General features: G+C 35.9%; 1 protein-coding gene across 5 annotated transcripts in view; it reads right to left on the reverse strand.

Annotated features, from left to right (window-relative positions):
* Window positions 1-12,734, reverse strand: part of PCDH9 (protocadherin 9) — a 922,754-nt gene that overhangs the window by 684,956 nt on the left and 225,064 nt on the right. The gene's annotated exons all lie outside the window — the stretch shown is intronic.

Consider the following 12,734-nt stretch of genomic DNA (forward strand, 5'->3'; position numbering starts at 1 on the left):
TTCCTAAAAAATATATTTGCTGCTTGTAAGAGTAATCATTTCAGAAAGCAAAATTATTAGTATGATGATAAAATAAATGAAAAGAACTTGGGTAGCTTCTCTGCTTTTTACCTGAAGCTTCTGATTTACTTTGAAGGGACAGGGAGTGGGGAGGCTGAATTAGTGGACCTCCCTACCAACTTGCACAAAGATGATGAATAGGGAAAAAGATTCAAAGTTTTGTCCACTATCATACCATTTACTATTTACTTTATCCTCCTCATACCTTGGTTTAAAATGCAGGACAGGCATACAAAAGCTAACAAGGGTAGGAGGAAAGCAATCAACGAGTGAATAAGCTGTGAAATAATCTGGTAAGAATCCTGATTTAGAAAATCATTTTTTAAAATTACATATCTTATAATCACACGAAAAATATTTCCAATGGCTTGAGATAAATGGGATCAGAATTCTATAATCATTCAATTATATTAAGTCCCTTTAGTGGCTAGAGGGAAATTGGATTTGCTGATTGATTGATCGATTGATTGTCTATGGCATTTGCATCAGCCGAGATCTAGTTGGAATACAGAGAGCCCGTTAGTTGTTTAAACAGAGAGAATTTAACATGGGGAATTGTTAATTGTTGGAGGACTAAAGGTACAAATAAAAAGTGAGAAAAAGAAAGAAAGAAAAAGGACACTGATGTAGCCTAGTAATGAAAAATTGCGAGAAAAACTAGAATACCTGTATAGCTTAGGAAACAGAAGGAAGGATTTCGGAGTTATCAGAAACTAAAAGTCTGGCACAGAGCCCTATGGAATTGGGACTCAGCCTTCTACGGAGAGGAAACTGACTGGCGACTCTTGGTAACTCCAAGAGAGAGTGATGAAACTGATTCCAGGAATGCAAAAAAGAAACCAAGAAACTGGCACTGCAACCAGCAAATGGCTGCTGCCAGGATGAAGTGCCATTGCTGCGGCAACCCTGAAAGGAACGGCCTGCAAAGCCGGACGCAGTAGCTCCCCTCACCCCGCCATTCGGTCTCCCTCTAGCGTGCCCTACTGGCCAAACTTAATATGAAGCCAGATGGCAAAGCGGATATGCAGAGCGCTGAGACTAGCCCGGGAATCACAAAGCTGGTGGGTTTGGAGCTGAAAGATAACAGCTTAAAAACTGGCACTGACGTTGAATTAAGGAAATTAAGATGTGATAACTGATAAGAATTCTTTCATTCTAAATCATAATATTATTCTGTGGTAAAAACAAGCTGAGGTACTGACTCCAGAAATAGAGCTGAGCCTGTCCAGAGGCTAGATGGCTGGGGACTTCTGAGAGCAACAGAAAAGATGAAAAGGTTCAAAGCACAATTTTGTCATCTGATCTCCTTTTTTGAGTCTCCTTTGAAAGAATCACTTCCTCGGTGCTTCAGTGACATTCTCTATAAAACTGTACTGACTTTTTACCCTACTCTACGCTATATATAAATATAAGCCAAAAACCACATAGGACCTGGCTATATTTGGTATGCCTCATCTATCATGGATAGTTAATTTGTGCATTCATCTTTTAAAACTAATAATGAATTTCTAAAACCTTTTAAACGGGCTTAAGTTTTGTAATCCATTTACTGAACATGCCTGCAATGAAAAATTAATTATTAAACAAGAGCCTTGGGAGGACATCAGCGGCCTTGTCACCCACGCACTTGATTGATAACATGTCAGTTTCCAGACCACGGAGGGCGCTGACAGCTCTCAAATTTAAACCCGGAAGGGTAACGCTAAGCATGTCATGGCATAAGTCACATTTTTAAATTTTTTTTATTAAATGTTAGATAGAATAAATTCATCCATGCCTCTCAAACTCAGCCTGATTAAATGAGCTGGCACTCTTTCAAATGTAAAGCATGGTTATGGCTTCTCAAGGGCATCGGAAACGCTGAAGCATAAGACATGGTAAATACAAAAGGCAAAAGAGGTGGACAGTGATATATTCACAAGCACCACGGGCGAAGTGAGGTTTTTGAAAATGCTGAGGCTAACAAAACAAGGGCAGCACGGTCCCCAAATGGTAAATGCACCTGCAGTGAGAGACTCTGCTTGAGTGCTGGTGCATAAAAGTGTCCACCACTAAGGGAAAAAAACAACAGTAACAACAACAAAACCCTAAGAAACAGAAAGGAACAGCTGTAACCAATTTTCAAACCCTAAGTTTTGAGGTTGGGTTAGGAAGTTAGAATTGTTCCATGTTTGTGTCAGTTCTACCCTTTAATTTCACAAAGTTAAGATGGTTTTCTGTGACTATAAAAAAAGAAAAGAACATCTGTTATAGTGTGTCTTCCTGTAGCAAAGACTACTGCTTCTTGAGCTTTTCTTCTTTCAGGCAAACCTCAATCTCATTCTATAAAAAGATTGAAAAATTATGTATATCAAATATACTCAAGCAGTTCAGAGAGAACATATCATCTGCATTACTGCTGTCTAAAAATCCTCTGATATACTGAATTCAAACTAAAAGAACCTAAATGAAGAAAACAATAATTTACTTAGACCCAACTGGGTCACAATATTTGAAAAATGATACAGATTATTTTCACTGTATACTATGTATTATTGTATTAACTTCATTTATTTTTTTCAATAATTATTTGCAATTAACTCGGCTGATGGGCTAAACTCTCCAGAAGATACAAATATGTGAACAACACTGTCTAGTCTTGCGGAGCTTTGTATTTAATGGGAAGATACAATAAAGGAAAATGTTCTGTCTTATCTGAGAGGCACAAGGAAAGTGCTATGTAAACTGAAGCTTGGGTTCTCAGAAGAGGTTTCATTAAGAGAATATCTTACCAGCGGGACACTTTATTGAATGTTACTATCTTTCCAGGTAGTTGGAGTACACTGGTGAATAGTCACCACTCTCTGCCCTTGTGAAGCTTGTATTCTAGTGAGTACAGGCAAATAATATTCAATACACAGTAATAAATATGTTATATGACATGTTAGAACATTAGTGTTTGAAAAAAAAGAAAAAGCACAGGATAGTTGGGATTCTGAGTTCTTCGTGCTGGGAATGAGTGATTATAGTTTTAATTAGGGTGGGTGAGATAGGCCTCACTGAGAAAGAGATAGTTGAAAAAAGATTCTACTACATTCTTTCAACTTTTAAACTAAATAAATTTAATTGTTAAAGAATAAGTAATTTGATATGTGAAGAATTTTAATAAGCATTGCTAGTGTGAGAGTGTTTTAAGAAAGGAAATAGCATCAACATTATAAATTAAGGTTATGTGTATGCTCAGTGCCTAGTACCAAACAGACATACAGTAAGCACACAAAAATGTTTACTGAATAAATGTACAAGTAAACTGATAGTATTATGAAATCCCTGAATGAATGTGTTTAAATGTGAATAGTCCTGTTCGGCTAGTAAGTGTCTGGTTTCTTGCAGAATCATAAAAGAAAAAGCTAACAAGTTAGGTCGAGACCTTACTCCAAATGCAAAATTAAAGGATTTTTATAGAAAATTCAGTACAGAATTGAAAACTAAGTTTTTAGCATCAAGGAAGAAAAGAACAGAGAAAAAGAGTTGCTGACAGGAATAACATTGTGCTTTGAAGTGGTAGTTAAGTTTGATTAGATATGAAAGACACTGGAAATGTGGGAAGTGATTATTAGACTCCTAAATACCCCTTTCAAGAGATAACACAGACTTAAGGTAATATTATCATACTGGAACTTGAAAACTGGGCTATATCCAAAAGAAACTTATCCATTCATTCACGGAATCTTTTATTTAGGAAGTGTGTTCGTTCATTTGCATTGCTATAAAGGAATACCTGAGCCTGGGTAATTCATAAAGAAAAGAGGTTTATCTGGCTCATGGTTCTACAGGCTGGACAGGAAGCATGGTCTGGCATCTACTTCTGGTGAGGGCCTCAGGAAATTTACAATTATAGCAGAAGGTGAAGGGAAGCCAGCATATCACATGGCAAGAGCAGGAGCAAGAAACGGAGGGAGAAGGTGCCAGGCTCTTTTAAGCAACCAAATCCTATGTGAACTCACAGAGGGAGAACTCATTACCAGGAGGACAGCACCAAGCCATTCATGAGGGATGCACTCCCATGACCCAGACACCACCCATTAGGCTCGTCACCAACACTGGAGGTCTGTTTTGTTTTGTTTTGTTTTGTTTCTGAGATGGAGTCTCACTCTGTTGCCCAGGCTGGAGTGAAGTGGCACAATCTTGGCTCACTGCAAACTCCGCCTCCTGGCTTCAAGCGATTCTCCTGCCTCAGCCTCCCGAGTAGCTGGGACTACGGGCGCACGTCACCATGCCTAGCTAATTTTTGTATTTTTAGTAGAGACGGGGTTTCACCATGTTGGCCAGGCTGGTCTCGATCTCCTGACCTCGTGATCTGCCTGCCTTGGCCTCCCAAAGAGCTGGGATTACAGGCATGAGCCACCGCGCCTGGACTGGAGGTCATATTTCAACATGAGATTTAGAGGGAACAAAACAACCAAACCATATCAGGATGGAAAGAAAGAAAAAATAAAAATTCTGGGCCAGGTTACATGAAACACTAGAATAGAGTGAGGATGAAACCTGTCAGTTTGTGTTTGTTTGTTTGTTTAATTCTCATAGCACTCACAATGCAATCATAAAGACATGTAGATGCAGATTGTGACTGTTGATATTATACAATGAGAGTGCAAAGTGATATGAGAAAATTTTATATGAAGAATTATCTAAATTGGACACCCACTGGGGCCTTCAGGGTAAATAATGATTAATCCAGTTTAGAGAGTGGCAACAGTGTCCACAAGTGAGAAGAGAATGTGCCAGGGCCCGAGGAACAAATCAAGGAGCTTAGAAGAGGGCAGGAATAGCAAGGAGATGATAATCTGGAGATTGTTGGTTTAAGGAGTTCTTGGAATTGAAGAAAATTAATAGCAATGTGTCAACCAATAGAGTTGTTCTTTGGGAAACTCCATAAATGGGTCTTCAACTACCACACATGCCAATTAGCTAGTAGTTTTAAAATATCTGTTTATAGCTCTGCTCACTCTTCTGAGTTCTGTACTCTCACAATCCTACTTCCTATTGTGATTCCAACCTGAGTGTGTGTGTGTGTGTGTGTGTGTGTGTATCACTCAGATCAATATATTCCCAAATTAAACCTATACATCTCCCTTACTTCTTCAAAATTCCTCTTCCCCTTTTTACTTAGTTGGTGAAAGAAACAAAGTTTTCATCTCAGCAGTTGCCAAAATAAAAGAAAACATAATGCAGGCATCGTTGACTTCTCCCTCTTCCTCATAGTTAGCCAGGTCCACTTCTACTCACACATTCCTGCCAGTTGTCTCTTCAATGTCTCTTATAACCAGCCCTTACACTCAATTATCAGTTCAGTTTCTCATCAATCTTCCACTCAGACTGTTGTAATTAAATTCTAATTGTTCTTCTTTCCTTTATTCCTTGTTGTTCTTCAATTCATTCTTTCTAATGCTGCCCATGCAGTCTCTACACAATGAAAGCGCCACAAAATGTCATATTATTAAGGCTCAATTAAAAAAATTAAATAAAGAGCAACAAAATACTTCAGTCAATTGTTATCAACTGCAAATATAATCCAAGATAAACCATAAACTCCTTTGAAATGCTCAGAGTCCTTTGCCATCAAAATCAACCTTCTGTCCATCCTGTAATAACAGCCGTTTCCCTAGCCAATCATCCTTTAGAACATCTTGCTTCCCAAGCAAACTGGGTTCTTGCCTATCTCTCTGCCTTTGCTCAGATTGTACATGTTATTCATTTGTCCTCAGTCTCACAAACACACACTTACACTTCAAGGCCCAGTTAAAATGTCATTTAATATCTAAATTCAATTAATTCAGCCTGAAATGTCAGGCAAAATTGAGATACAGGTTTCAGTCAGCAGCAAATAGTAGAAATATTGGTAATAGATGACAGTAGAAAAGGAAGATCCCTTAAAAAAAGAAGTGAAGGAAGAGGAGCAAACCCAATTATAGTTCTAAGGACTATACTTCAAGGTTCTACATTCTCTGAATTTTTAAACTAAATATAATTAGTTTTTATACCATTAAACTAAATATATTTAACTGTTTAAGAAAAAAGTTTTTAGTTTAATTAAACGAAAGAGCTTCTGCACAGCAAAAGAAACTACCATCAGAGTGAACAGGCAACCTACAAAATGGGAGAAAATTTTCACAACCTACTCATCTGACAAAGGGCTAATATCCAGAATCTACAATGAACTCAAACAAATTTACAAAAAAAAAAAAAACCCATCAAAAAGTGGGCAAAGGACATGAGCAGACACTTCTCAAAAGAAGACATTTTTGCAGCCAAAAAACACATGAAAAAATGCTCACCATCACTGGCCATTCAGAGAAATCCAAATCAAAACCACAATGAGATACCATCTCACACCAGTTCGAATGGCAATCATTAAAAAGTCAGGAAACAACAGGTGCTGGAGAGGATGTGGAGAAATAGGAACACTTTTACACTGTTGGTGGGACTGTAAACTAGTTCAACCATTGTGGAAATCAGTGTGGCGATTCCTCCGGGATCTAGAACTACAAATATCATTTGACCCAGCCATCCCATTACTGGGTATATACCCAAAGGGCTATAAATCATGCTGCTATAAAGACACATGCACACATATGTTTATTGCGGCACTATTCACAATAGCAAAGACTTGGAACCAACCCAAATGTCCAACAATGATAGACTGGATTAAGAAAATGTGGCACATATACACCATGGAATACTATGCAGCCATAAAAAATGATGAGTTCATGTCCTTTGTAGGGACATGGATGAAATTGGAAATCATCATTTTCAGTAAACTATCGCAAGAACAAAAAACCAAACACCGCATATTCTCACTCATAGGTGGGAATTGAACAATGAGAACACATGGACACAGGAAGGGGAACATCACACTCTGGGGACTGTTGTGGGGTGGGGGGAGGGGGGAGGGATAGCATTAGGAGATATACCTAATGCTAAATGACAAGTTAATGGGTGCGGCACACCAGCATGGCACATGTATACATATGTAACTAACCTGCACATTGTGCACATGTACCCTAAAACTTAAAGTATAATAATAATAAAATAAAATAAAATAAAGACTTTATAGAAAAACTGTTAAAACTACTAAACAAATTCAATAAAGTTGGAGGATACAAAATAAATTTACAAAAATTCAAAAAAAAAAGAAAAATGTTTTTATACAGTTAAACTAAATATATTTAATGGTTAAAGGAATAGGTAACTTGACATCATTCCTATTGTTCAATCACGTTTCTGGGAAAATAAAGTTCACAAATAATAGAATCAATATTTCTTTGTGCAGCGAGAAACTAATGCCATTCTTAATTTCTATCCATGCTAAAAAGGGGATTTCCAGATTAATTCATGACCAAGTGATTATATTCACAGTGCTTTTAAGTAGTGTAAAGCTAAGAGACAAATATCAAAATATTTTCTTCTGTTTTAAAATATTACTTTCCTGATCCTTTTAAAGTGCTAAAGTCATTTATAGAAAATCTTTATTGGTAGTTTTTGACTTGCATTTATCAAATACTTACTATGGGCCTATCAGTTTTCTAAGTATTTATTTACAAAATGGTAGATGAGGAATAGCAATTACAACTACTCACATTTCACAAAAGATTAAACCAAGACTTTAGAAAGGCAAACTATCTTGCCAAAGTCACATAGCTAATAAGTTCGATACACAAATAAGTGTGTCTGATTCAAATGTTTATTTTCCAACTAGAGAGCCGATGAGCTTGTTTTTATAACAACGTACATAAATAAAAGTGGAGATTTGATGTTTGGATTAAGATTCAAATATAGTTATTGTGCTTCTATTGACCACATTAATTAGTATTTAATGTAAAACAGCAAACTGATTTTAAAACTGAACTCAACACTTAAAAATTGTGTCTTGAAAGTTTTAAGAATTATGTCCTTGAAAATGATGTCACCGGTTGTAAAGGGGCAAGAATAGAGAGCTATGCCATGCTGCAGGGAATCCCAAGTTTTAGTTTGTTACTTTCTCACTACTTAGAAAACAAGGGTAGAGAGAAATCCCAATAAGGGAAAAGCAGTGGCTTGTTCCCTGGCTGGCATGGTCTGAGAATGCTCTTGGTACAGCATTCTAAGTACCTAGGAGAGAATGTCAATCCCCTTGGTTTAATTAGGACCAGTGTTGTTTGGCTGTGACTGAAAGAGAGAGAGAGGGCAACATGGGATCTAAGAAGCAGCAGGAACAGACGGGGCTGTGTACGCTTAGGGGGGCAGAGGGGACGGCAGAGTCCCCCAAGGTAACAGTGAATCCAGGTACCCTGCTTAAGAGCAGAACCTTGAGGAGACCATCTTTGTCACTCCCAAACTTGGATATATTAGCTATATTAGGCTTCTTTAGCTTTTACTTCTTTCTTGCCTTGTTTTAATTTCTACCAGTACAGGTAACTACACAGCAGAAAACTTATAAGAATTTAGTCATGATCAGGAAGATTTTCAGCTTATTGATGGTTCCTCACAGTTCTTGTACAAAAATGTGGGTTTCCACTGTATTGAATCACTTCTTAAATAAATATTTATTATGTGAAATAGTACCAAGAAATGTGCTCCTTGTTTTCAGAAAGAGTTACAGCCACACTAGTTATATAAGAAGTAAGCTACTTAGATTCTCTTGTAGAATGTCTTTATCTTCAGATTTCCTTGGGGTGAAAATTTTAAAAGATTCAACATGTTTGGTTTTATGTAAAGCCACACCATTAATTGTTAAAATATAGAAAGCAGAGTAATTATGAAGAAAAATATTTATTATTAAAAATTTAATTTGCTATGTCAATAACCTCACTATTAAACAGATATTTACTAAGGATTTTAAAGCTGCTTATATAAATTCATAAGCTAGTCAATAACTTCCTAATTAAACTCAAATTTAAAAATGGATACAATGAAGTTCTCAAAATTTATATTAAAATGCTTATGCTTATAATCTAGGCATATACATGATATTGTATTTTATACTGTTAGAATGGTAATCAAATACGTTCGTCTGAACTTTTAAATTTATTAAGTCTGTCCTAAAAGTCACTATTCTGTTTTAAAATTAATTTTACAATTAATCAAGAGTCTAAGAATTAAATATTTACATTTCTCCTGTCTCTTTTTTAAGAAGATAAAAAAACCCTCACCAATTTTTAGAGATCCATAATGATCTCTGTTTTGTTTCCAAACAGGACTAGTGATGTGCTAAATCTAATTTCTCAGAACTTAACTTTCACCGAAATAAAGTTATTCTTCCTGAGAATTTAATCTTCTATGAACTTCTTTTTTTCTTGTATATTTGCCATCCAACTTTACTTTTAATTAACAGTTTTATTTTGGTATTTTTGTCTCTAATTTTAAAATATAATAAATTGTGTTCAAAATAGGACATATTGACCAGTCCATTAATTATCAGGCTATCTGATCTAGTTCTTTTATTTTCTAGTTCTTTAACAGCAATTACTAGTATTTTTTTTTCATTTTCAGCCATCTATGTCTTGGACCTTTCTGTACTCCCTGTGTGTACGTGGAGGCTTTTTTTATTTGTTTGTTTTTAATGTTAAATGTAGAAATCAAATTTAGAGATGATTTTAATGGAGCCACTAATTGGTTTATGAAACCACCTTGACCTTTACCAGACCCATTTTCCTCAGTCTCCCAATCAAACTGGTTGACCTGGTTTATTTAAGGAGCTTTCTCACAAGTGTAATTGTATACACATACACATACACATACACATACACATACACATACACATACACATACATGGTAAGTGTATATGATTTAGAAATTCATTGTACAGAGCAAACATACTGATGAAAGCATTAAGTTATATGTCAAAAGCGATTTACAAATAACTTCCTTGCAACAAAGATCTTATTTGATTACTAAAAAGCCATTTTATATATATAAAAATACATTCTGGCCCTTTGAATTGGGCTTTGACAACTTTAAGTAACGGTAAAAAAGAAAAAAAAAAAGATTCCTCTCCTTATTCCATAGTATGTTTATTATTAACATGTATTGTTATCACATTGTTTTAAGGAATTATAATGGTACAAGTTTACTTTTGCATTTCACTCTTTTATTCTATGTGAGGATATCTACACAAGATATGTTTCTTAATATTAATCAGCCCTTGACGGATACACATATTATTAGATAGATTTAGCATTTCCGGACTTTGAATGTACCTGGAAACATCACATCCAACAACTTAAATGAAGATGAAAAGAGAACCAATACAGTATGAAGCAGGAATTTTATTACTTCATGCACTGCCAAAGAGCCTGTCCCCACTGCGAAATTACTCATGATACACTCGAGATGTTTTACTCTCTAGTCTATTCATTATAACTACAAAATTAAATAACGCTTTACAGGAATGCTTTTAATGATTGCTCCTCATTATTAGAGATAGCACAGGAAGAAAAAGCCTTTATTTTAAAAAATAGTCTCTTTAAAAGGTATATCTGTCACGAGTTCTGTATCCTGCTAATCTCTAGGGAAGGCAGATGGATGTGCCCGTTCCCATGTGCAGGGGAAATGTAACACACCTGACAGAGCCTCTGATAAATCTTCTCTATAGTCCCGTTAGTTTTGATGAAGTTCTTTGAGAAACTGAGAAGAGAAAAATGCCTGTGAAAAACATCCCTATTATGTAGTGTGGTGTTATCAGGACCCTGATTTATTTACTGCAAGGGATTCAGTCACAGAGGTAAAAACTAACTTTTTTTTCTTTGTTATATACATTTGCTTAGTGCAAACATATGGTTAAAAGCCTGACTATATATTGAAAGACTTTTCACAATATGATACATTAATTATCAGATTCCTTTAAAATATTCCCACAAAATATTGGCTTCTTAAATTTTTTTAAAAAAGAAATTTATAGGACAGTTGTGTTGGCTCGCACCTGTAATCCCAGCATTTTGGGAGGCCGAGCCAGGTGGATCACCTGAGGTCAGGAGTTCGAGACCAGCCTGGCCAACAAGGTGAAACCCTGTCTCCACTAAAAATCCAAAAATTAGCCAGGCATGGTTGTGGGCACCTGTAGTCCCAGCTACTCAGAGAATCGCTTGAACCCGGGAGGCAGAAGTTGCAGTGAGCCGAGATTGTGCCATTGCACTCCAGCCTGGGTGACAGAGACTCCGTCTCAAAAAAAAAGAAAGAAAGAAAGAAAGAAAGAAAGAAAGAAAGAAAGAAAGAAAGAAAGAAAGAAAGAAAGAAAGAAAGAGAGAGAGAGAGAGAGAGAGAGAAAGAAAGAAAGAAAGAAAGAAAGAAAGAAATGTATAGCATTCACTTTTGTTATAACATATTTCAAAATCAATATGTTTTAAAAATTTGGCAGTAAGCAATACAGTATGGGCTTCCATGGAGTCCAGGTTGGAATCCAGCTTTTTTCACTTGGGAAAATGTGTGAGTTTGGAAATGTTTCTTGAATTGTGTTTCAGTTTTCTTGGCAGAAAGTAGATAAAGAAATAGTATCAAATTTATGGGATTTGGGGAATGATTAAATGAGATATTTTATTTAAGCCTCTTGTTATTCCTGACAAATAATAATAAATAAATGCTTTAGCTATTATTATCAGCATTGTCCAAGCAATCTTTGAATTTTTCTCTAAGGAAGAAAGGGGACTATTTTGAAGTGGTCCACCTAGCAATAAATATTCCTTTCCAAATTATTTTTGGGATCTTTTTCCTCCTCTCTGTAATTTAGCTGATATAAAACTTAAGTCTCCTTTGTAAAGAGGAGGACACAGGAGAAAGAGAACAGATACTGTGTTCCAAGTGTTTTCTATTAAAAACTATCAGTAGAGGAGAGGAATATTCAAAAATTAAGGCAAGCAGAATCACGGACATTTCTGCATATGGGAACATCCATTTGCTTTCCCCATTGACTGAACAGAAGAGTCCCATTCCCAAAACTCTGATCTCTTAAAAAAAAAAAAAAAAAGTTGTAGGAAGAGGAGTAGGGAAGAGAAGTTGTTTGGTGAAGTCAGGGGATTTTCTTTTATTATTTGAGTTCGCTTTAAATAATTGGCCACTCATTTTGAAGATTTAGGTAAGTTTGCTGGGCTAGCAACTTACTATATAGAAACAGAGCTAAGTAGGATTTTCTATGCAACAATCTCAGATAATACTTATTACTTTGTCATTAGAACTCATTCCCCTCACACAGAAACACAAAAATGCACACACACTCATACTTTAAAACTTCAGGAATACCTTTCACTTTCCCCAAACATTCTGTGTATGCTCACTATGTTTGGCATCCCATATCCTTGCCAGTAAACTCATCTTAAGGCCCTTTTGCCTCCTACAGCAGCAATTATACTAAATTAAACCATAATAATGGCAATGCATACATTTTAAATATCTTCCACAAATAATATGCTTATTTCTAATTTCCAAAGTAAAGAAATGCATTTATCTAGGTAACAGATGATGATGCATTTTCTCCGTGAGAGCGAAGTATGAGTAGGGTGTTTTGATATTCTTTTAATAACATAATTCTGCTTATTTCATAGGTATTTAGTCCTGCCCTATAGCCAGAATGGCCTTAGACAGAATGGCCTTTTTAGATGACTAATCTAAAAAGCTGTGGTAGGCATCATTACATAACAGTATAAAAATTGGATCTTATAGGC

Source organism: Gorilla gorilla, chromosome 14, assembly GCF_029281585.2.
Source record: "Gorilla gorilla gorilla isolate KB3781 chromosome 14, NHGRI_mGorGor1-v2.1_pri, whole genome shotgun sequence".
NCBI lineage: Eukaryota > Metazoa > Chordata > Mammalia > Primates > Hominidae > Gorilla > Gorilla gorilla.